At 42.0% G+C, this 24,086-nt stretch overlaps 1 protein-coding gene across 16 annotated transcripts in view; it reads left to right on the top strand.

Moving 5' to 3' along the window:
• Positions 1-24,086, top strand: part of clocka (clock circadian regulator a) — a 181,130-nt gene that overhangs the window by 86,427 nt on the left and 70,617 nt on the right. For 2 of the 16 annotated variants that reach the window (XM_060917486.1, XM_060917470.1), the window contains exons 2-3: positions 17,664-17,724; positions 17,822-18,274. The exons of 1 other annotated variant lie outside the window; for it this stretch is intronic. The gene's annotated coding sequence lies outside the window, so the exon portion shown is untranslated. 13 more of the 16 variants (XM_060917475.1, XM_060917483.1, XM_060917476.1 and 10 more) reach the window with 13 other exon arrangements.

Here is a 24,086-nt window from a genome sequence, read left to right as displayed (position 1 = left end):
CAGGTGAATCTGATAAGATTGTTTATCGTTTCGGCCTGGCGTCCACATGGCACCGGCGTTTTGGGTGCCCCAAAACGAAATCTTTTGAGAACGGGTTCCAGAGTGGAAAGATCTGGCAACGGCGCCGTTGCGAAGTCGTCTGGATGAGTAGAACGGATTTGTTTACGATGATGTCACAACCACATGTGCTTCACGCCAGGTAGAAGTGTAACGAACTCGATGCGAGTTGTCAACAAATCCTATAACTTGGTTCATGAAACGCGCTTACAAAATATTTTCACTGAATATTTATTGTATAATTGTGCAAAGTGAGAGAGAGAGAGAGAGATAGAGAGAGAATAGCCCTTAGGGCAGAGTCAATCCCGCCAGCAAAAATAGGGAAAAAAAGGAGCGATCTCACCTCTTCAGATGTTGGTTTAAGTCCTACAATACATTCCTCAAAAAGGGCGTAGAAGAACAAATTAATCCATCAACGTGTAGCATTCAATTTATTCTGGACCATTAGAGACGCCGCCTTCCGCGTAGAATCATACGTCATCCTCGCCGCCATATTGGATGGGTCAAAGCGGAGAATAAAGATGCCTCATTCATATGCTGCATTTAACTGTACCAACAGGTTTGCCGTCCAAACGAGATCACATGGGATTACCTTTCACAGGTGAGACTGGAAAAATACTTTTCATTGTATTTGGTCATTATAACGTAATTTTACGAACAGATTTTTCTGACTTTATGGCTAATATGAAGTCTCGCGCATAAGTTTATGCGCATGCGTCCTTACTACTTCTATTGTTCTGGTGTCTCCGATGGGACTGTCTTACAGCGCACGTAGAGGTGTGGCATGTGTATTGCATCGTTTTCAGCAAGCGTTGCGTTGCCATATGTACCTGATATTTTACTGATCCGTTGCCCATGTGGACGTGATATATATATATATATATTTTTTTTAAATCCCGTTGTCGTGTGGATGTAGCCTAAGTTGCCATTTTGCTCTGTTTATCAGTAACATCACAGCAAGAGAACGCAGCCTTTCATGCAAATCTATTGTTCCCTGTTTTGTTTAGATATGGCTCACTGGTAATTAATTTGCATATGTTGCATGTTCTGAATGTTCATTTTGGCTTCACATGACGACAGATGGTGTTTTCGTGTGAGCGTCCTCTCAAAGCTCAGTATGAACAAGTTTATATGTAAATAGTTTGCAGGAGCTTTTACACACCATGCTGTTCTAAAGTCCAGTTAGTTAGTTAGAAAAGTTTGCTTGGCCTCAAAACGTATAACTGGTGATGAGTTACTGCAATTTTAAATAACTTTATTTTTATTTTTTTTTCAATTCTACACACAGGTTTAATTTTTTTTTTTGTGCATGTGTGAAGTTCATTCATTTTAGATGAATGACTTGAAAGAAAGCAATCCACAGCACATCTGTGCTTGGGAGGAAAAAAAAAAGCAATCCTTTAACATGCTGTTAACTTGCCTGTGAATGAAGTTTACCACCTGGTAGTGTTTGCAAAGAAGCTGTGATCCCACAAATTTGTCATTAGCATTGCCTCTGACTAATCCCCTCTTTACCAGGTGGAGAGCCTTCTTTCGGAAGAGTCGTAGTTGTTTGATACTTTTCCAACTTTTAACGATTGATTTAATGGTTCTCTGTGGGCTGGGATTTTTTTTTTTATCACCAAAAGCATGATTGAAACTTTTCCAGAACTTTGTCCTGGACTTGTTTTGAGAGCTCTTTGGTCTTAATGATGTGGTTTGTTTTGGTATGTTCTCGAGCAAATTCTTGTGTAGTGAAATCACACGATCTTTTAATTGCACACAGTTTCAACTAATTATGTGATTTTTCTGATGGTTGCCCAGGCATTAATTTAGAGGTTTCGCGCTAGCGGGGGTGAATACTTGTGCTTTTTTTGTTTGCAAATAATTTTGCAAGCTATATTTGACTTTTCTTCTTCTTCCCACCCACTATGATATTCTAGGTTTGTGTAGATTCATGTCATAATCCAAATTCGTCTCCGCTATAAAATATAGAATGTCCAGGGGGTAAATGTTTCTGCAATGCACTAATACATTTGGCACGCAATCACAGGTTATCCCTTGGGTTGCACAAACACCCTGGTGAAAAAGACTATTAGGAGTAGACATGTACCATTTGACCCAATTCATGATTCGATTTTGCCACAGTTTTTTGTTTGTTACTGTCTGTTCCTGACGTTTTCTATCTGTGAGCTGCTGGAACATGTACATTTCCCCACCGAGGGATGAATAAAATTTATCTTGTAAGGTTGGGGGGAAAAAAAAAGCTAATAGCTTATTAACGAAAATGTTACTTTTATTAAAAATGAAGAATGCTAATAACAAATGGGGCTTTTCTTAATAAACTTTGAACATTTGTACGATCTCCATTTGCTTCTCTTTTCTTTAGCTTTCAGTGGTCTCTGTAAAAAGAGACCTCTGATTTACCCCTTTTCCACCAAATCAGTTCCAGGGCTGGTTCGGGGCCAGTGCTGGTGCTGGTTCACAACTCGTTCAACTTGCAAGCCAGCTGAGAACCAGTTTGCTTTTCCATAGCTCGCGATGCTAAGGGAAGCCACGTCATTACGTCACTGTATACGTCAGTTACGTCGCTATGTTTGCATAAACCTTGGCGCGAATATCGAAGCAAAAACAACACGGAAGAAGCAGCAGCAGCAACAACAATAATAATAATAATAATAATAATAATGGGTGACTTCGCGTTTGTACAGCTGCTGCTTCTCGTCGCTTAAAAATGGCGATCTTTCGCGCTCTTGTTATTGTTGTTGGTCTTAACAACTCCGCCCCCCCGCTGACGTAAGCGGTTCTTTCCTCTGGCCCAGCAGAGAGTTGGTGCTAGCCTGGAACCGGTTTTTCTGGCCCCAGAGCCAGTTCTTTGTCAGTGGAAACAGAAAACCCGGTTCCAAACTAAGCACTGGCCCTGAACCAGCCCTGGAACTGCTTTGGTGGAAAAGGGGCAATTGATTGCTTATTAAATCTGTTTATACAGGCAATCACACAACATGTCTTTCCTATTTCACCCATAGGAACCCGGACCCATTTCTTCTTAAGGGAAAATTATGGGGGATACAAAACAGACCAAATGGATCTCATAGAACACATTTCTGACTTTTTGATATGCAACCTTGTAGTGTCAAAAAATCTGTAATGTTATGTTACGTTGGGCATTTTATGGCAAATATGAAAGCACACCGGGCCCAAATTTTCAATCCCCAAGGGTGGGGCTTGCCCTTCACATACTGCCTTATTGGGCTGCGTGCCCCTCTGAAGGACACCATTCGCTCATCAGAGTTGTGCTTCTTGGGGTGACTTCAAGGCATTGTTTGTGAAATGTATCACGCCATGGACTGATCTTCCATAGCCTGGGCCCGCCCATCCTAAGCGTGACGCAACACAAGGGCCTGTTGCGAGCTTAGTCTGGCCAGGCAAGCTATCTACAGCTCTTCCAAGCTCCCGAAAAATCGGGAACCAATCAACTTTGAGCATCTCCAACGGCCCTGGGTAGAGGCGTGTTCAAGGCACTGACGTAGTAGAACTGCGACCGGAAGCCATAGATTGTCTACAGAATCTATGCCGGAAGCGCTTCATTCACGCTTCCGCATCTATTACGCATAGATGCTGTATTGAAAGCATTCAACGGGAAGTTCTCATTGAAAACGGAGCAAAGAGCAGCCCTGGAGGTATTTATTGAAAGGAAGGACGTTTTCGCCTTGCTCCCGACCGGCTTCGGTAAGAGTTTAATCTACCAGTTAGCCCCGTCGCGTCGCATACGTCAGAGGAAAGAGTGATGTGATTGGTTTAAGCTTCGTCACAGCCTTTTCTGGCTTCGACCAGTAGCAAACTGAGGCATTTCAGGGAGGCGGGTCAACCACGGGCTCTGGGAAACGGTTGGTCTTAATATCTTGGCCAGACCAATAGCTCGGAGAGTTTTGAAGTCGCGTTAGCCAGGCTAGATCTTCCAACACTTATCTCCCACTTGCCTGTTAGACAAATCAGTGTTGTCGGTGAAATGTAGAGATGCTAGCAGGGTCTGAAATGGTTGCATGATGTGTCAATCACCAGCAACACCTTGTCATTTTTCCCAGTACATACGATTTCCTGGCATTTGGCAAAGACCCATGCGCAGGTAGAGAGCAGTCAGTATTTCCACTTCTTTAACAGAGGTGTTAACGTTGCTGTGACGTTCAGAGTTTTGTTTACTGTACAAATTTGTTTCCTGCCTCAGTACCTCTCGCATTTCTGCTGTTATGAACTTTTTTTTTTTTTTTTAATACTTTTTTAAATACAGGGGAGTAAGAAGATGGTCTGGAGGTGTGACACATTGTCCTTTTAAATGTGCACACAGGAGTTTCAAAAGGTTTCTTTCTCCAAGCAAATTGTGTTTAAATTTATTTTTAAATTTATTTTTATTTTTTTCCCCTTTTGATGGTTGTACTGTATTTTGCTGCCCATGGTTCATGTTTGGTTGTGGTCCTTCATCTAAATGACTTGATTCACTATTGTCTGAATCACTAGACCCACTTGAATCATCTCTGTCTGTCTGTCTGTCTGTCTGTCTGTCTGTCTGTCTGTCTGTCTCTTTGTTGCTGGGAGTGTAATTAGGGTCTTCAGGGTCTTCATCCGAGCTGCTTTCACATCCCTCAAACTCACGGTCGTCTCCTTGGATGATCTCCAGTGCACCCTGTACACTGACTCAATACTGGTTCTTGTTATTCATACTGCAAAAAAACAAAATGACATTGAAATACGATCGATTTCAGCTATTTTATCTCACTACTAATATGCAAAAATTGTTTGCTATATTCATAGTTTATTTAGTTTAACAATATATATTTTTTTACATTTGTTTAAAGCTAGACGGCCTTTCGATTTCATAAAATCAGTGAAATTTAGTTCCCTCTAAAATTTGGTCATTGTGATGCATGTTTTTATTTCGGTAATATCTCACAAAATATCAGGCCATTCTGTGGCTGGGAAGTTATTTAATTTGATGGGATTCCTGAGCAAATAATGTGCATGAAAATCGCTCGATTCACGCAGACAGAGGAAGTCCGTGTGCGCATGCGCAGGTTTACCACCTTCTTTTGGGTTTTACTGCAGCTGGCATCCACAGTGTTGCATTACTGCCATCTACAGGTTTACCTTGACCGTGCACTGACAGCTACATCATTCTGTCGCTAAATGAACAGCTGATCACACCGAGGTGCTCGCTGACCGCCAATATTTATTAGTTTGGTCCTGCATTTCCTTTCCTTCGCAACATAACATCTTTTCTTCTCGCTTTCTGTTACTGTAGTTGGTCTTTCACGTTTCATTCGCACACTCACGTGCTCCACTTTTCTCTCCTGTTTCAAATTTGTATCCCACAATGCCTTGCGCGAACAGGGAAAGCCCACCATGTGATGCATGACATCGTATCTTGAATTGGGTCATGGTGAAGCAGGAAAAAATAGCAGAGAATTTAGAAATTGATTGATTGATTAACTGTGCTATTTTAAAAACCCTAATAAAATTGGAAGTCTGTGATTTTTATTTCAGTAGCTTTTGGTTCATGAAACAAAAATAATTGGGTGTCAGGGAAAATTCTTTTTATGACCTACACTTGAAAAATCTGAGAGGCAGTCTACCTTTTAAATATGCTTTAAATTGAACAACAGAAATTTATATTGATTCAGAATAACTAAATCAGCTAAATTAATTGAGTTGACTTATTACCGTTTTTCTTATGGTGTCAAAGACGTCACGCTGTGACGTCAGTGAAAATGTTAAGGTGATAAGCCAGATGTAACACGCCACAACAATATTGTTGTAACTGGCTTAATATCAATTTGTTCAAGGAGTGTAACCAAAACTGCTTTAATGTAATATTAACATGTTATTAAAGCTTTAGAGTTCGTGAATGTACCAAAACCCGCCTTTAGTATCAAAAACCAAGCTTTTTGTTGCTCTTGGCGTTAAACCTACAGTAGTGAACTGGGTTATTGATTTCTTAAGGAACAGACAGCAAAGGGTCAAATTAAGTGGAGTGTTCTCTGATTGGTTGGACGTTCCTGCTGGAGTGCCACAGGGGACCCGTTTAGGTCCATGGCTATTTCTAGCGATGATAAACGATCTCCGTCTCCCCGAGGAGTTCCTCATGTGGAAATTCGCCGATGACACAACGGTCTCGGAAGTTGTTCCCGCCTCCAAGCTCAGTACATTACAACAAGCGGCCGACTACATTTATGATTGGTCTCAAGAAAACCATTTGCAGCTGAATCCTACGAAGTGCAAGGAGATCCGCACGTGCTTCAAGCGTACTCCCCCTAGCTTCCCTGGGGTGTCCATCGAAGGGGTAGAGTTTGAAACGGTCTCCTCGGCTAAAGTTCTTGGCGTAACCATAAGCAGTGATCTTAAATGGTCAGCGCATATTGACTCAATAACAACCAAAGCTGCCAAGAGACTTTATCTCTTAAGACAACTTAAGCATGCGGGAATAGCCCCTAGCGACCTTGTTTTGTTCTATTGCAGTGTCATTAGATCAGTTTTAGAATATGCATGCCAGGTATTTAATTGTAATCTACCATTATATTTCTCGGGTGAAATTGAGCGCATTCAGCGTCGCGCATTGCGCATAATTTTTCCTGCCTGTAGTTACAGTGAAGGCCTAGTGAAAGCTGGCCTTCCATCTTTATATGACAGAAGTCGTCAATTGTGCAAGGAACTATTTAGCAACATTGAGCAGGGTGACCACAAACTAAGTCACCTTTTACCGGCTTGTTCTCGTCGGAATTATCATCTCAGATCCAATCGCAAGTTTGTTGTGCCCGTTTGCAAGACCAACAGATACCGAGATAGTTTTATCATTAGTCACTGTATATAGTTTTTATGGTCTCATTTTTATTTTCAATTTTTGTCATATTATAATATTTAAATTTTATATTTAATGCATATATATTTGTGTAAATATTCACGTAATTCAGTCTTTCGACTGCAAAGTGTTTTAGAAATAAACGGTCTATCTATCTATCTATCTATCTATCTATCTATCTATCTATCTATCTATCTATCTATCTATCTTAAAATTGGCGTGTTCAGTCACATGTGCCAGCTAGGTGCACCACCATTTTGGAAATGATGCCATGGCAACACAAATTCACACATTGTCACATGACTGCACCAGGATGTTCAGTATATGTCACTTAAGGAATTCATGCGTTAAAGTCAAGGATAAAGCTGTATAAGGAACTTTCTAGAACTTTTAAAGTGTGTGTGAGACACCTGTGTCACCATGGGTTCTTATGAATCTGTTTATTTTGTGTTTTGTGGCATTAGAGCTGTGTTACTTCCACCTAGGGTGAAGTAACTTGTATTCCCACTATTGTATGTTGTTATTCCCTCTGTTGCCTAAACAACACAATTACAGCTAGGAAAAAATAAGAGATTACTCAGCCTGATTTGATAATCGTAATTTTTTTTTTTTTTATTTCAGAAACAGAATTGGAAATCGTTTCATAATCCTGAGGGGAAATTAAGTAAAAATCCTGCCCCTTGCAGGATGTGTATCACCAATTCAGTCTTCTGATCCAAAGTATGTCCATTTGCCATAATACCGTGGCGTTTTGATGATTTTTTTTTTTTTTGAATTGTCATGAATTTGTATCTCGATTGTCTTCATACGAAGTTTCCTCGCTGCCTCCTGTCCTTGCAGGGGGTTTCCTCCTGCACCTCATTTTAGGAGGCTGGCTTAAAATGCTCCCTCTGCGCTCTCTTTCCTCCATGGAGGACAGCATTTTGTGACTCAGACTTTTGAGCCTTCACAGCTTTTTCAAGTGGGTACCCCTCACTGGTGTTTCGTCGATTGGACCACAACACCTCGGAGGGTCTTGACAGTAGAACCAGCATCCTGGAACCACCCCCTCTGACTCTCATCACACTGCTCTGTCCTCCCTCTCTTCTGCCAGCCTTCTTGTGCTATTGGTCGTTCCTCTTCAGCCAAAGCCATCTAGATGCCGTCTCAGCCCGCCTGGAGGTGTCTTCAACCAGTTTCTTGCAGGCGGGACCGCTCACCCAAAGGACTCCCAATACCCTCCAGAGTGATTGCCTTGGGAAGTCTCTGCAACCTACTTCCACCAGGAGATTCCAGGCTCTCCATCCCCTCTGCTGGCATTCAGCGATGAGGGCTTGGTATCTTCCGTGCTTGCGCTCATGTGCCTCCTCAATCCTTTCCTCCCAGGGTGCTGTAAGCTCCAGCAGAGCCACCTGTCTTGTGGCCCTTGACCAGAGAATGATGTCAGGACAGAGGTTGGTGTTGGCTATCTCGATTTATTATTCCACGATATATATTGGTACCTGCCTAATTTAGGCGGAATTGATAGTATGCAGGTTCAGATGAAGATTAAATAACTGGAATTGCTTTTCTACTAGAATGTGTGGAAAACTAGAAAGTTCCTTTTTCTATTTTTAGTAAGATACTTTTGCTGCTTCATGTAAAACAGGAGCAAAGATGCACCTTTTTGCCAACGGTAATGTTTAATATCACTTTGATTTTGGATTTGTTTTAAAAAAAAAAAAAGCTGTAGAGGGAACTCCGGTTCTGCTGAGGTAGGAGAGGATTTGTGTACCTGAATGCTCGGGAATGGGACACGGAGAGAACGAGAGAGACGAGGGAAGGATGGAATTTCTGCTGTGGAGGAATTCTGTCTATTTTTACCCCAGCTGGTGTGAGCGGTTGCTATGGCGTTGCCGTCAGGCACGGTTGTCATGGCGCAGCGCATGCCGAGCAGCACTGAGGATCCGTGTCGGAGTGACTCAAGTACTCCAAGCTTCGCTGACCTACATCTGAGAACCGTGCGGGCGCGCACACGCGCACACCCAGAGAGCTTGCAGAGACTTGCAGTGACTGAAAATAATAAAACTGCTCCGGGTGTGTGGGCTCTTGGCATGACTTTCTTCAGAAACAGAAAGTTGTGTAGTATTTGAGCTGAATGGGAGTGAAGCGGAAATGAGCAGATACGTGGTGATTTAAACGTTTACTGCAGCGTTCGAGTCGTCGTGTGCATGTGCCTGATCCTAATTACACGGAAATATTTACGTTAGGATGTCCTTAAGATGCAGTGAGGTTTTAAAATGTGTTTGTGTGTCGGAGAGGATTCCTGTAGAAGTTTAGCAGTAGGTGTGTATGTGTGAAAGGGACGGCGCGACGAGGAAGAGAGGATTATTCGTAAATGTGGTCGGAGAGGAATTTTGTTTAATGTGGTCATAAGGTTGTGATCTGACTGGTGTAAACCGAAAAGGAAAACATTTGCCTAGTTCACTTCGATAAAATGGATGTGTGTTTTTGGTCTTGAAGACATCGTATCTTGCTTCATGGTTTTACAGTAATCAGCCTCTTTTTTTTTTTTTTTTTTTAATACCATTCTTTCAGTAAAGGAACGGAGTGTAATGGGCTCGGAGACGCTGTCGGTTTTGCTGTGCCTCATGAAGGAATGTCGCTGCCTTGGAGAGAAGTGGCTCAGGCTGTCTCACTGTTGAGCGGAGATTAGATCTCCGAGCCAGCATGCGGCAGGGGAAGGAAAGTAGGTCATTGGGTCAGCGGGTCAGTGAAGCATTCGGTGACATCACGGTTACAAAACCACGGCATGCTCGCACTGCTCTCACCACAGCAACTACTGCCTCATATCCCCTTTCTTTTCCTCACCCTCCATCCCAGGGTTCTTCTTACATTTTCTCTCTCCTTTTCTCTGGCTTTTCTCAATAGTTTTGCTTTCTCATGGACATTCCTGCTACTTTCCTGTCTTTCATAATCGCTTTATCTCCCCCGCTTCCTTTCTGCTTTCCGCACTTTTGACACCTTGGCTTGTGTGGGTCTTGTGGGTGACGATTCATACTGGCATTAGCTAAATAGAATTAAAATGCAATTTTAATAGTGTCCGTATACATGTTTGAGCACGTCATCCACATGAAGAGAAAGACATTAAGCAGATTTATACCGTGAATTGTCTGAAATCTGTTTGAGACCGGAGCAATAAAGTGCCTTTCTTCCACGCACACACATGCGCGCACACAAGCAGCAACTGTTCTAAGGTACCATACTATTAAATGGATAGTTTCTCCATTTGTAATTTAATATTAGCATTGAAGTAGCATTACAGTAAACACTTTTTCTGTATAGAAACACTTTTTTTGGGGGGGGGGGCAGTGATTGAGTTGGCATAATTGATTACATTTGATTATTTTAAAAAAATTTTTTAAAAAATTTATTTTTATGTTTGACACATTGATTTGTAAAGTAAAAACAGATAAGATAATGGTCTCATCTCATTATCTCTAGCCGCTTTATCCTGTTCTACAGGGTCGCAGGCAAGCTGGAGCCTATCCCAGCTGACTACGGGCGAAAGGCGGGGTACACCCTGGACAAGTCGCCAGGTCATCACAGGGCTGACACATAGACACAGACAACCATTCACACTCACATTCACACCTACGGTCAATTTAGAGTCACCAGTTAACCTAACCTGCATGTCTTTGGACTGTGGGGAAACCGGAGCACCCGGAGGAAACCCACGCGGACACGGGGAGAACATGCAAACTCCGCACAGAAAGGCCCTCGCCAGCCACGGGGCTCGAACCCAGGACCTTCTTGCTGTGAGGCGACAGCGCTAACCACTACACCACCGTGCCGCCCTCAAGATAATGGTATTAAATTAAACTCGCACTGTATGGAGTATCTGTTGACCCTAAAAAAGCGTAAGAAAATTGGCTATGTTTAACTCTGAACACAAAATCCTTTATTGGGGGGGGCAGTAACAGGATTATGTCAGAAAAAACTGAACTTTCATTTCTTAAAATTCAAACCAAGATTTCTCTGAAGTGACACTGCTATAATTGAGGTGGTGATTTTTACCTCGCCCGGGATGGAGTCCATCACGGGATGAGGTATTGTTTTCGGTGGGGTTTCCTTTTGTTTTTGTTGTTGACGATATTATGGGAAAACAGCCGGACCAATCTTCATGAAACTTTCAGGATGGATGGGCATTGGTCTCAAATAGAACCTCCAACATTCTGAGGGTCATTCAGTCAAGGTCACCAAAAAGGTCAACATTGTTTTTGTTATGGCTACTGCCTCATATAGAGGCGCTAGCCACTAGGTCATCATGCTGTAAAAATGTAACAATCGCGCACTGCGCATGCACATACATGTGTTCTGATTTAAAATGGCCGGGGAGTGTATACAATTCAGTTCACCATTCGAAATAAATGAACTAGACTAAAGAAATCGCTTTCAGACATGTTTATGCTTATTACAGAGGGAAAGTGTGTTCCACTGAGCTCTAGCGCTGGGCCATTTCTGGGAAGTAAGAGTTTCGGTCATGGCGACAGCGTGTGTATGTCAGCCTCGATTCGGAGGGTTCAGTTTCGAAAACTGTAAGAGGTAAGAGTAGAATAATATAAATACAGACACTTGGTATATTTAACTTCTGTGACTTTTAAATTGTTCATTTTTGGATCACGTTTCATTTTTGTAGCTACTGCCTCATTGTGTGTGTGTGTGTGTGTGTATGTGTATATATATATATGTGTGTGTATGTATGTGTGTATGGACATGGTATCAGAAAACAATTTTATTTATAAGTAGTAGCCACATGTACCCATAGGGTACCTATTTTTTTTTTTTTTTGCAATATCTTCGTTCATATTCATCATAAATGCTACCGGGTGAAGTTTGTTTTGCCTGGCAACACTTGTTAAATATGCTTTTTGCTACACTTTACCTTGGATTCCGTACTTTAGCAATATCACTGAGCTGACAAGTTAAGGAAGTCTTAATAATTTCATAATTTTGGCACCTCTGCTGAAGAATTGCCCAGAAATATATTATTCTATCCACATTCACTGGATATGAGCAGTCGCACGCTCTGGTTGGCTACTCCACTGATTTTCCATCAGCTCATATCCCGTGAGTAGAGAAAAGTACAGGCATACTAACACCTTCTGCGCGCTTCGGCAGCGCATTGATATCTGAGCTCCGTATCAATGCGCTGTCGAAGCGCGCAGAAGGTGTTAGTACGCCTGTCATTATAGTGCGGACTTTCCATAGCATAGAAAATCGCTACGTTTCAATTTGTGTAACTGAACTTGTTTCATATCACTGGTCATATAAACCTATGTAAACAGGAAAAACGCGGAAGAGTTTGGTCGCATCTAACTACAGCCCCAAAAAATACCATTGGCCATACTGAGCCTAGCTACATTGCTAACAGGAGTGACAGCGCGTCTGACTGCGTCTGACTGACTGGGAGGTCGCGCAAAGCTCGGAGAGGTACGGAGTAGCTTGTCTCAATTCAGATAAGTGCATATTTCATTATGGAAGTATGGTGGACTGTTCCTTTAAGTGGCTAGAAAAGTTGTGCCACTTTGACATTTTGGGATTTCTGTGATTTTTTTTTTTTTTTCCCCTTCCCCGTATTTCCATGGCAACCAGTTCAACTTAGAAAAATTTGGAGTGGGGTTTCATGTGGGGGCCGGGGGGGGATACGTCATCTCTTGATGACCTCTTGTTTATTTCATTGATTTGAATCGTCATAAATTGTCATGATTTTTCATTGCATGATGATATTACATGTCTACTTCTTTGAGACGATCCTGGTTGTGATGTGATTCTTCTCTTCACTTCAGGCATCCAGGAGCTTAAATTTGGGAACCCCGTTCACCTTTGGACAATGACCTTCTGTACATTTGCAAAAGCGTGTTGAGAAGGACCTGTATAATGGTATAAGAGAGTTCCGTCATGCCTTGCAGAGCTCAGGTGGTCAGTCTGGTTTGGAGTAAATACAGCAGAACTGTCACAGTTCCTGTTGTCATGCATGCTGATCCACATACGTATGTGTTCCCACCCCTAAGCTTGATATTGCCAGCTCTCCCTAGACTACGAGTCACCAGTCTATTTTAACTTGTAATTGCCCAACCATAGGAAGGGAAACTTTGGTTCTGCTTCTTTCAGTGGGAGGCCTGGGCACCCTTGTTGCACAGCGATCTATTGTCCCAGGCTCCCTGAGCAAATATTTCATCCCCACCTCGACTAGTTAGCTCTCTGGGTGTGACCCATGAGAGGTTCCATTTGAACAGCATTTACCTTCCTATGAATGTAATAATGTAATGGCCAATGTTTAAAATGCTGCTTCTGCACAGGCTTGACATGACATCCCTTGTTCAGCAGTCACTATTATACTATTATACACTATTATAGTGAAAAAATCTTATGAAATGAATTAAATGCTTAAAGGTACTGACTGATCATTTTGATGTGCTGAGGGTCGCTTTTCTCCATTTTGGGACCGAATATCCTCCCTCTTGAGGTAAACGGTATGACCCTGCGGAAACAGCCGAAGTCGAGCAGTTTTAACCAATTAGCATACAACCCTGATTCCAAAAAAGTTGGGACAAAGTACAAATTGTAAATAAAAACGGAATGCAATAATTTACAAATCTCAAAAACTGATATTGTATTCACAGTAGAACATAGACAACATATCAAATGTTGAAAGTGAGACATTTTGAAATTTCATGCCAAATATTGGCTCATTTGAAATTTCATGACAGCAACACATCTCAAAAAAGTTGGGACAGGGGCAATAAGAGGCTGGAAAAGTTAAAGGTACAAAAAAGGAACAGCTGGAGGACCAAATTGCAACTCATTAGGTCAATTGGCAATAGGTCATTAACATGACTGGGTATAAAAAGAGCATCTTGGAGTGGCAGCGGCTCTCAGAAGTAAAGATGGGAAGAGGATCACCAATCCCCCTAATTCTGCGCCGACAAATAGTGGAGCAATATCAGAAAGGAGTTCGACAGTGTAAAATTGCAAAGAGTTTGAACACATCATCATCTACAGTGCATAATATCATCAAAAGATTCAGAGAATCTGGAAGAATCTCTGTGCGTAAGGGTCAAGGCCGGAAAACCATACTGAGTGCCCGTGATCTTCGGGCCCTTAGACGGCACTGCATCACATACAGGCATGCTTCTGTATTGGAAATCACAAAATGGGCTCAGGAATATTTCCAGAGAACATTATCTGTGAACACAATTCACCGTGCCATCCGCCGTTGCCAGCTAAAACTCTATAGTTCGAAGAAGAAGCCGTATCTAAACATGATCCAGAAGTGCAGACGTCTTCTCTGGGCCAAGGCTCATTTAAAATGGACTGTGGCAAAGTGGAAAACTGTTCTGTGGTCAGACGAATCAAAATTTGAAGTTCTTTATGGAAATCAGGGACGCCGTGTCATTCGGACTAAAGAGGAGAAGGACGACCCAAGTTGTTATCAGCGCTCAGTTCAGAAGCCTGCATCTCTGATGGAACGGGGTTGCATTAGTGCGTGTGGCATGGGCAGCTTACACATCTGAAAAGACACCATCAATGCTGAAAGGTATATCCAGGTTCTAGAGCAACATATGCTCCCATCCAGGCAACGTCTCTTTCAGGGAAGACCTTGCATTTTCCAGCATGACAATGCCAAACCACATACTGCATCAATTACAGCATCATGGCTGCGTAGAAGAAGGGTCCGGGTACTGAACTGGCCAGCCTGCAGTCCAGATCTTTCACCCATAGAAAACATTTGGCGCATCATAAAACGGAAGATACGACAAAAAAGACCTAAGACAGTTGAGCAACTAGAATCCTACATTAGACAAGAATGGGTTAACATTCCTATCCCTAAACTTGAGCAACTTGTCTCCTCAGTCCCCAGACGTTTACAGACTGTTGTAAAGAGAAAAGGGGATGTCTCACAGTGGTAAACATGGCCTTGTCCCAACTTTTTTGAGATGTGGTGTTATGAAATTTAAAATCACCTAATTTTTCTCTTTAAATGATACATTTTCTCAGTTTAAACATTTGATATGTCATCTATGTTCTATTCTGAATAAAATATGGAATTTTGAAACTTCCACATCATTGCATCCCGTTTTTATTTACAATTTGTACTTTGTCCCAACTTTTTTGGAATCGGGGTTGTAACTCTGGAACTGCGTTACAGCAAGATGGCGATGCATGGAAAACACTCTGACTCTGCGTCAACCTCGGAGAGTTTTGACTTGCAGGGATGTAATTTGTGGTCGACATTTGCGAATAGATCTGTGAAACAAAAGACGAATATATCTTTTCTCTGTTACTGCTTTTGTGTTCTCATTTCTTCCTCTGTAAGATCAAAACATTAGGTGTATAACTCCATACTCGCTACCGTGGAGTCGAGTCCATGTATTCTAAGGCTAAGATAGCTAAGCACTAGCTAGAATGATTTAGTTATCGGTCCTGAAAAATGACATATCATCTAAACTTGGTCTATTTTCCAGTTGCACTCACTGGGCAGGCTTTCCTTTTCTTTTCCGCTGGCTTTTAGCTGACGGGAGAGCAGAGTCTGTCATGTTTGGCCATGCCAACTTGTTTTGGTTAAAAGAATCAGAGTCACTTTTATTGCCAGGTATGTGAACACACACGAGGAATTTGACTCCGGTTTCACTTGGCTCTTAGTACAAATGGATAAAAAAAAAAGCGTAGACAAAAACAAAACAAAAAGCTATGCACATGTAGAAGGGTAAATATATGTATAGACAAGGATTTTTTTTTTTAATCTTTTGGTGCAAAATGGTGCATAGTGCAAGGATGACTTAGTAAATAATAAATATAGAGTGTGCACAGAATGACGGTATGAGTGTGCAGATATTTCACAATTGATGTTACTGATATTTGAGTCCGGTTTTAGCTGTTCATCACAGAGACAGCCTGAGGGGAAAAAACTGTTCTTGTGTCTGGTTGTTTTTGCGTACAGTGTTCTGTAGCGTCTCCCAGAGGGGAGAAGTTTAAACAGTTTGTGACCAGGGTGTGATGGGTCTGCAGAGATGTTACCTGCCCGTTTCCTGACTCTGGACAGGTACAGGTCTTGGATGGAGGGCAGGCTGACACCAATAATTTTCTCTGCAGACCTTATTGTCCGTTGCAGTCTGTTCTTGTCCTGCTTGGTGACCGATCCAAACCACACAGTGATGGAAGAGCAGAGAACAGACTGAATTACTACTGGCAGAGTAGAATTGTGTCAGCAGCTCCTTAGGTGGTGTTTACATTAGACCGTATCAGCGGATCATCAGATTAACGTTTTTAAAACGATTCGCGTGCACACAGCAACGCCAATACACGGATACGCTCGGCTCCGCAGGCATCCTGCGCTCCAAATCACTCCGCCCTGAACAGCGATTGCCCTCTGGAGGGTGTGCACTCCGGCCCTGCGCAGCTCACACAGCGCGCGAGTGAAGCGCACGAGCAGTGATTCGGGACAAATAGCAGGAAGTGAAAGTCCGCGCCGTTTTTCAGCAGTCGCGTCACATGACCAACGTGGCATGACCAACGCCAGCGAATCAGGAAGGTGGATGTCACAGTGACGTTGTCCAATGACGACGTCAGCTAGAGCTCAGCACAGCGTATCCTCGTTCCTCAATGTTTACACAGCACCGGATCAGATACGTAATGGATTGAATACGTGGGCCCTGGCGGATTCAAGTTGTTCCGCCAATGGAGTCGTTTCCCGGCGTTTTAATGTGAACGGACAGTGCATCCGCGACGAAAACGAGACGGATACGGTCTAATGTAAACACCACCTTAGACAGGTTGAGCTTCCTGAGCTGGTGCAGAAAATACAACCTCTGCTGGGCCTTTTTGATGATAGTGACTGTGTTGGTCTCCCACTTCAGGTCCCGGGAGATTGTGGAGCCCAAAAACCTGAAGGTTTCAACAGCAGTCACAGTGTTGTTGGTGATGGGTGGCAGGGTGGGGGGGGGCTCCTCCTTAAGTCCACTGTCATCTCCACAGTTTTGAGCGTGTTCAGCTCCAGATTGTTCTGACCGCACCAACAGACCAGCCGTTCAACCTCCCGTCTGTATTCAGACTCGTCACCGTCTCGGATGAGGCCGATGACCGTTGTGTCGTCTGCAAAAGTAGGTCAAACACGCCCCACGGTGGTCACGTGATATTGTTGCTCACTCGCTTCGGCAATCTCCGGAATCGTAAAATACGGGACACTTTTTATCTCAGCAGAACATTTTACACACAGGATACACGGTGTGTGCAGCAACGAAACATCTCGAAACTCCAACAACGGTAGAAATGGAACATTTTGCCCAGAATTCAACTTTGCAGTCAGAACCGTTAACCATCGAACATCTCAATGTAACGGCTGACTTGCATGTGTGTATTTTTCCGGTCCGATGGAGGGATTACGAAGGGACTAGGATTAGATTAAGAAGGCTTCAACTTGAAGAATTGAGAATTGAAGGGGAGTGCCCCTCCAGTAAAATGGGAGGGGAAATACTGCTGTGTGTTCAGTTGCCCTGTGGCTTAGCGTGAGCAGCAGTTTGAAAAGATGTGGTGGTTATTATTTAGTACAATGCTTGGTACAGTCATTCCTTCTTTTTTTTATTTGGTGTGTGATCTTGCAGACAGGTTTCTAGGTTAGTGTATCAGTTTGTAGGAGGGTTCTGTCTAACAACTAGATACACATGATGTAGGATTGCACGGATAGTGTAGTCGCATGAATGTTGTTGTTGTGCTGGTCTTATTTCAAATGATTTTTTTAAATTGTTATTTATTTCAGGGTGACGACACTAATCTGAGGACCTAAGCAAAAAGGAATCATTTCTGAAGTCATGACATAAGTAAGTGTATCTGTAGCTCTCCTCTCTCACGGTTACATTTTTGAAGCAGAAAGGTGACTTGCTGATGATTTATTTATTGTCCGTGTTTGGCTCTTAGGAGGATTTTGCTGCTGACATGTGGTACATCTGTGCTCACCCTCCCTGGAAAACATTCACATGCCACAGGGACCCACAGCACTCTTTTGATCATTTTAAACCACAGCCTCTCCGATTTCTCTAAGCTCCCCTTATGAAAAACTGACTCAAATCCACACCGACTCCCAGCCCTAGTGGATTGTGGTGGTCTTCATCCTGAGACGAGCTTCTCATTCTCACTTTGCACACAGGACTGGAGGTTGGTTTGGCTTCAGAATGAAACCGAGGCTACGTTCAGACCCGGTATCAACACCTATCTCAGGTGATCTGGTGATCTGATTACAAGTGGACAGCTGAGACGGATAGCCGTGAACGCCCATTTTCATGCACCTCGAACGCTTCTCCAGTGACCATTTGTGATTGTACTTCTTGAATAACATAGCTGACTAGACGGTTCTTTAAAGTTACTGGCGAGGTGGGTAATAACAATTTCCGTTTACACATTTACTCTTGTTTAAGTGTTTTTAGCTTTATTACTAAAATTGTACATTATGCTGCTTTTGCACACCACGCATTTTACCTGTATGTATTCTCTTCACGTTCCACCTGTTTTGTGGCCACTTTTTCGAAACTTTTTTTTTTTAATTGCTGCAAGTGACTTGCAAAAAATGTTGAAAACGATTAAACTTTCCAAATGAAATGCTGAGAAATATCACTTTTTTTTTTTTTTATTTCTTCTTCCTTCCTCCCTGTCAAACTCTCAACCCATCAGGTTGCAAACTCCCAAAGTCACAGCGAAGGCAAACAACCTCCTCATCACCAGAGTTACACTAATCTGTTTACTCTTGATCACTGAAAAAATGATGACCGATCTAATTTAGTAGCAAACTTTGCTCGTTAGTTAGCTGATACTAGCTAGGACTGGTAAGAGGGTTGTTATGGTCAGTCTGCCTTTTTTTTTTTTTTTTTTAAATTAGCAAAGCACTCTGGCTAGCACTTTTTTTTCTGAAGAAGAAAAAAAGTTCCCTGTTCCTTTTTTTTCTGCAGCTGAATCCCAAATGCATTAATGTCAATTTATTCTTCTGCCTTAACACATCCAGAGGACACGCTCCCGTTACGTGCAACTATGAAAACTTCACCGTGCGCAAGCCTTTGATGCATTACATTCTGACATGCATGCAGAAGTTTAACTCGACATTTATTTTGAAAACACGGCATTTATATTATACTTACGTGTGTGTGTGTGGTGTATAGGGAGCCTATGAAGTCATTATGAAGCCTTTTAGGGTTTAACCCAATTTGTATGATAATTGGTCAAAGATCACAGATTATTATCTCATCTCATTTCATTATCTCTAGCCGCTTTATCCTTCTACAGGGTCGCAGGCAGGCTGGAGCCTATCCCAGCTGACTACGGGCGAAAGGCGGGGTACACCCTGGACAAGTCACCAGGTCATCACAGGGCTGACACATAGACACAGACAACCATTCACACTCACATTCACACCTACGGTCAATTTAGAGTCACCAGTTAACCTAACCTGCATGTCTTTGGACTGTGGGGGAAACCGGAGCACCCGGAGGAAACCCACGCGGACACGGGGAGAACATGCAAACTCCACACAGAAAGGCCCTCGCCGGCCACGGGGCTCGAACCCGGACCTTCTTGCTGTGAGGCGACAGCGCTAACCACTACACCACCGTGCCGCCCACAGATTATTATGGATGGATAAATAAAAATTAACTTGAAACATCAAAGTTAAAGATAAAATGACATCGGTCTTCTCTCTCTTTTTTTTTTTTCTTGCTTAAGACACATACATTTTTCATCCTTTTTGGTTCATACAAACTCTCTAATTGCTAATGTCCATTCTTTCTGAGGCAGTATACACACAGCTTCATCTCTTTTGGAACAGATACGGTATTTTGTGTAGTTTTCTTGATTAGGTATTTTCCTTAAGTTGTTATTTGGATCATCGTGACATACTCATTGAGCACTTTATTAGGAACATTATACTAATACTGAGTTGAGCCTCCCTTTGCTCTCAAAACAGCCTCAGTTCTTCATGGCGTAGATTCCACAAGATGTTAGAAATATTCTATTTTTATTTATAAACTTCGCCATTAAAAACGGCAGGGAGTCCTCAACAGAGCAATAAGCGCCAATACCTGAGGCCCCACAAAATTAAGTATTACAATAAATAAATCAACAATAAATAATACATAATACAAGTTGGACAAAAAGGTATAAACGGCCCGGGAGTATATACAAACGAGTGGCAGCACAAGCTGGTGCCGAGGGTGGAGATTGGCTGACATGCATGACGTTTCTCACACACAGATTTAAAAGTCAGTGGTCTATCGATGTCAAAATAAAGCCTAGTTAAAGTACTATAATATGAAAAAAAGTCCTTCTTAAACTGTGAAAGTGATTTTGATTCCTGTTCCTTAAGTGCAGGGGTAAAATGTTCCAGATTCTAGGGCCCCGAATATAAAAACTGGTCTGACACGTTACAGTATTAGCCTTGGGTACATTTAACATAGTTCCCCTGGACTGATCTAATCGCCTAGTAAATCTTCTAGGGGCAGATTCTACCATAACAGAGGCCAGTTAAGTCCCATCTCCTTAAATTGCTGAATTGATTATTTTGATCATTCTATTAAGTTTTTCTAGTAGCATTTGGGGTCTTGGACATTCACAGTAAATTTTAGGACAGTAGTCCTGGTAACTAATTAATAAAAGCCTGACATGACAGACATGCTAAATGACAATAGAAACACATCGGTTTCTATCATCAAAACCTGACAGACAAACTAACGTCTACCATCATATTCTGACAGACACTCTAGATGACAATAGCAACAAAACTGTTTCTTACATTATTAATCTGACAAATTTAGTAATAATATTAAATACCTCATCACTGAACCAAATAATAAAATAAAATATTGAAATAAAAAAGATAAAATTTATTTTCAAAATTGAAATATCAACAATAATTGTCAGAACAGTGACGATAGACACGACTGTGTCACGTTCGCAGGGAAATACAACCCCGATTCCAAAAAAGTTGGGACAAAGTACAAATTGTAAATAAAAACGGAATGCAATGATGTGGAAGTTTCAAAATTCCATATTTTATTCAGAATAGAACATAGATGACATATCAAATGTTTAAACTGAGAAAATGTGTCATTTAAAGAGAAAAATTAGGTGATTTTAAATTTCATAACAACAACACATCTCAAAAAAGTTGGGACAAGGCCATGTTTACCACTGTGAGACATCCCCTTTTCTCTTTACAACAGTCTGTAAACGTCTGGGGACTGAGGAGACAAGTTGCTCAAGTTTAGGGACAGGAATGTTAACCCATTCTTGTCTAATGTAGGATTCTAGTTGCTCAACTGTCTTAGGTCTTTTTTGTCGTATCTTCCGTTTTATGATGCGCCAAATGTTTTCTATGGGTGAAAGATCTGGACTGCAGGCTGGCCAGTTCAGTACCTGGACCCTTCTTCTACACAGCCATGATGCTGTATTTGATGCAGTATGTGGTTTGGCATTGTCATGTTGGAAAATGCAAGGTCTTCCCTGAAAGAGACGTCGTCTGGATGAGAGCATATGTTGCTCTAGAACCTGGATATACCTTTCAGCTTTGATGGTGTCTTTCCAGATGTGTAAGCTGCCCATGTCACACGCACTAATGCAACCCCATACCATCAGAGATGCAGGCTTCTGAACTGAGCACTGATAACAACTTGGGTCGTCCTTCTCCTCTTTAGTCCGAATGACACGGCGTCCCTGATTTCCATAAAGAATTTCAAATTTTGATTCGTCTGACCACAGAACAGTTTTCCACTTTGCCACAGTCCATTTTAAATGAGCCTTGGCCCAGAGAAGACGTCTGCGCTTCTGGATCATGTTTAGATACGCCTTCTTCTTTGAACTATAGAGTTTTAGCTGGCAACGGCGGATGGCACGGTGAATTGTGTTCACAGATAATGTTCTCTGGAAATATTCCTGAGCCCATTTTGTGATTTCCAATACAGAAGCATGCCTGTATGTGATGCAGTGCCGTCTAAGGGCCCGAAGATCACGGGCACCCAGTATGGTTTTCCGGCCTTGACCCTTACGCACAGAGATTCTTCCAGATTCTCTGAATCTTTTGATGATATTATGCACTGTAGATGATGATATGTTCAAACTCTTTGCAATTTTACAGTGTCGAACTCCTTTCTGATATTGCTCCACTATTTCTCGGTGCAGAATTAGGGGGATTGGTGATCCTCTTCCCATCTTTACTTCTGAGAGCCGCTGCCACTCCAAGATGCTCTTTTTATACCCAGTCATGTTAATGACCTATTGCCAATTGACCTACTGAGTTGCAATTTGGTCCTCCAGCTGTTCCTTTTTTGTACCTTTAACTTTTCCAGCCTCTTATTGCCCCTGTCCCAACTTTTTTGAGATGTGTTGCTGTCATTAAATTTCAAATGAGCCAATATTTGGCATGAAATTTCAAAATGTCTCACTTTCGACATTTTGATATGTTGTCGATGTTCTATTGTGAATACAATATCAGTTTTTGAGAATTGTAAATTATTGCATTCCATTTTTATTTACAATTTGTACTTTGTCCCAACTTTTTTGGAATCGGGATTGTAACACATTGAAATGGCCTGTCGGCTGAAAGGGTCGCAAGTGGCTCTGATTTATCTCAACTTACGATAGTTTTCCTCCAGAAAATTTTAAATATGAATGCACAAATATATTCTCAATGTTTCTATCGTCAAAAATTTCTATCGTCAGGATAGCTGACAGAAAATATTACCTTGATTTATTTGATGAAATCTAGCTGTCAGAACTCCAAGTCTTGCCCGGAAGTAAATGTCTGCTGTCACAAAAATCATGCGCAGTAGAATTTCCTCTTTGCGTCAGTCAACATGTGCGTGGTGAGGGCTTGAATTTTGCTACCGTCAGGTGCATTTGACTGACAGACTGACGATAGCATTTTTTAAAAATAACTGTGGGCTTCTCTCGTGAACGAAATAGTTTTTTCGCTGTTAATCTATTTCAACTCCATCTGCTGACAGCCAAAAATGATAAAGCCTGCTTCCACACGATAACTACCAAATATCCATAATGGCTGAGTCTATCGTCAGGTCATCTGACAGAAATTCACTGACGATAGCAACAGGGATAATGAAAGGGATTTTTAAAATGGGAGTTATGTCTGTCAGATATGTCAAAGAAATAGAACTTTATTCTTTAAAAATCTTTTATTGATATACTCAGTGTATTTTTAAATGACGTGCTGTTTTAGAAGACCAAATACCATATTTTCAATCGTGAAAATATTACCTCACTGAAAAAAGGACAAGAAAAATGTCTTATTTTGTGGGCAAGTGGTTAATGGATCCAGTTACGGTAGAATCTGCCTAGGTACACTGATGGAAATATTAAGGTCTGCTGACACTGATTTGAAAAGATAAACAAGGTCCAGGTACTCATGCCGGTAACACAAGGGAGGAGTCTGTCCTTGTACTTGACGTCTGATCTGAATGGAAGAGATAGAATGTACTTAGTTGCGCGTCTCTGGATTCTCTCAACTGAGTAAAGCAAGATGACTGATTGCGGAGCCCAGACCTGAGAGCAGTACGCCAAACAGCTTCTGACCAGAGAGATGTAAAGTGCCTTCCGCACCTTGGTATCTCTAACCTCGAAAATGGATCTTCTAACAAAGCCCAACATTTTGCTCGCTTTAACTAAAGCCAATTGGACGTGAGAGTTCCTTTGAGATTCTGGTCCATGTTGAAATGATTGCATCATGCAGTTCCTGTAGATTTTTCAGGTGCACTTTCATGCTGTGAATCCGCTGTTCTACCATCCCAACGGTGTTCTACTGGATTCAGAACTGGTGACTGGGAAAGCCGCTGAACAACATGGACCTCAATGGCATGTTCACAAAATCAGTTTGAGATGACTTTTTGCTTTGTGATATGGTACGCTATCATGTTGGAAGTAACCGTTAGAAGATGCCAAATTGTGGCCATGAAGTGATGCACGTGATCAGCTATAATATTCAAACAGGCTGTAGCATTGAAGCGTTGATTGACTGACTGCTATTAACAGGCTCAAAGTGTGCCAAGGAAACTTTCCCCACACCATTACACCACCTCCACCAGCCTGAACTGTTGACGCAAGGCAGGTTGATTCTATGGATTCATGCTGTTGGTGTCAGATTCTGACCTTACCATCTGTGTGCCTCGGCAGAAATCGAGATTCATCAGAC

Source organism: Neoarius graeffei, chromosome 3 (genome assembly GCF_027579695.1).
Source record: "Neoarius graeffei isolate fNeoGra1 chromosome 3, fNeoGra1.pri, whole genome shotgun sequence".
Lineage (NCBI taxonomy): Eukaryota > Metazoa > Chordata > Actinopteri > Siluriformes > Ariidae > Neoarius > Neoarius graeffei.
This window is presented reverse-complemented; position numbering and strand designations above follow the sequence as displayed.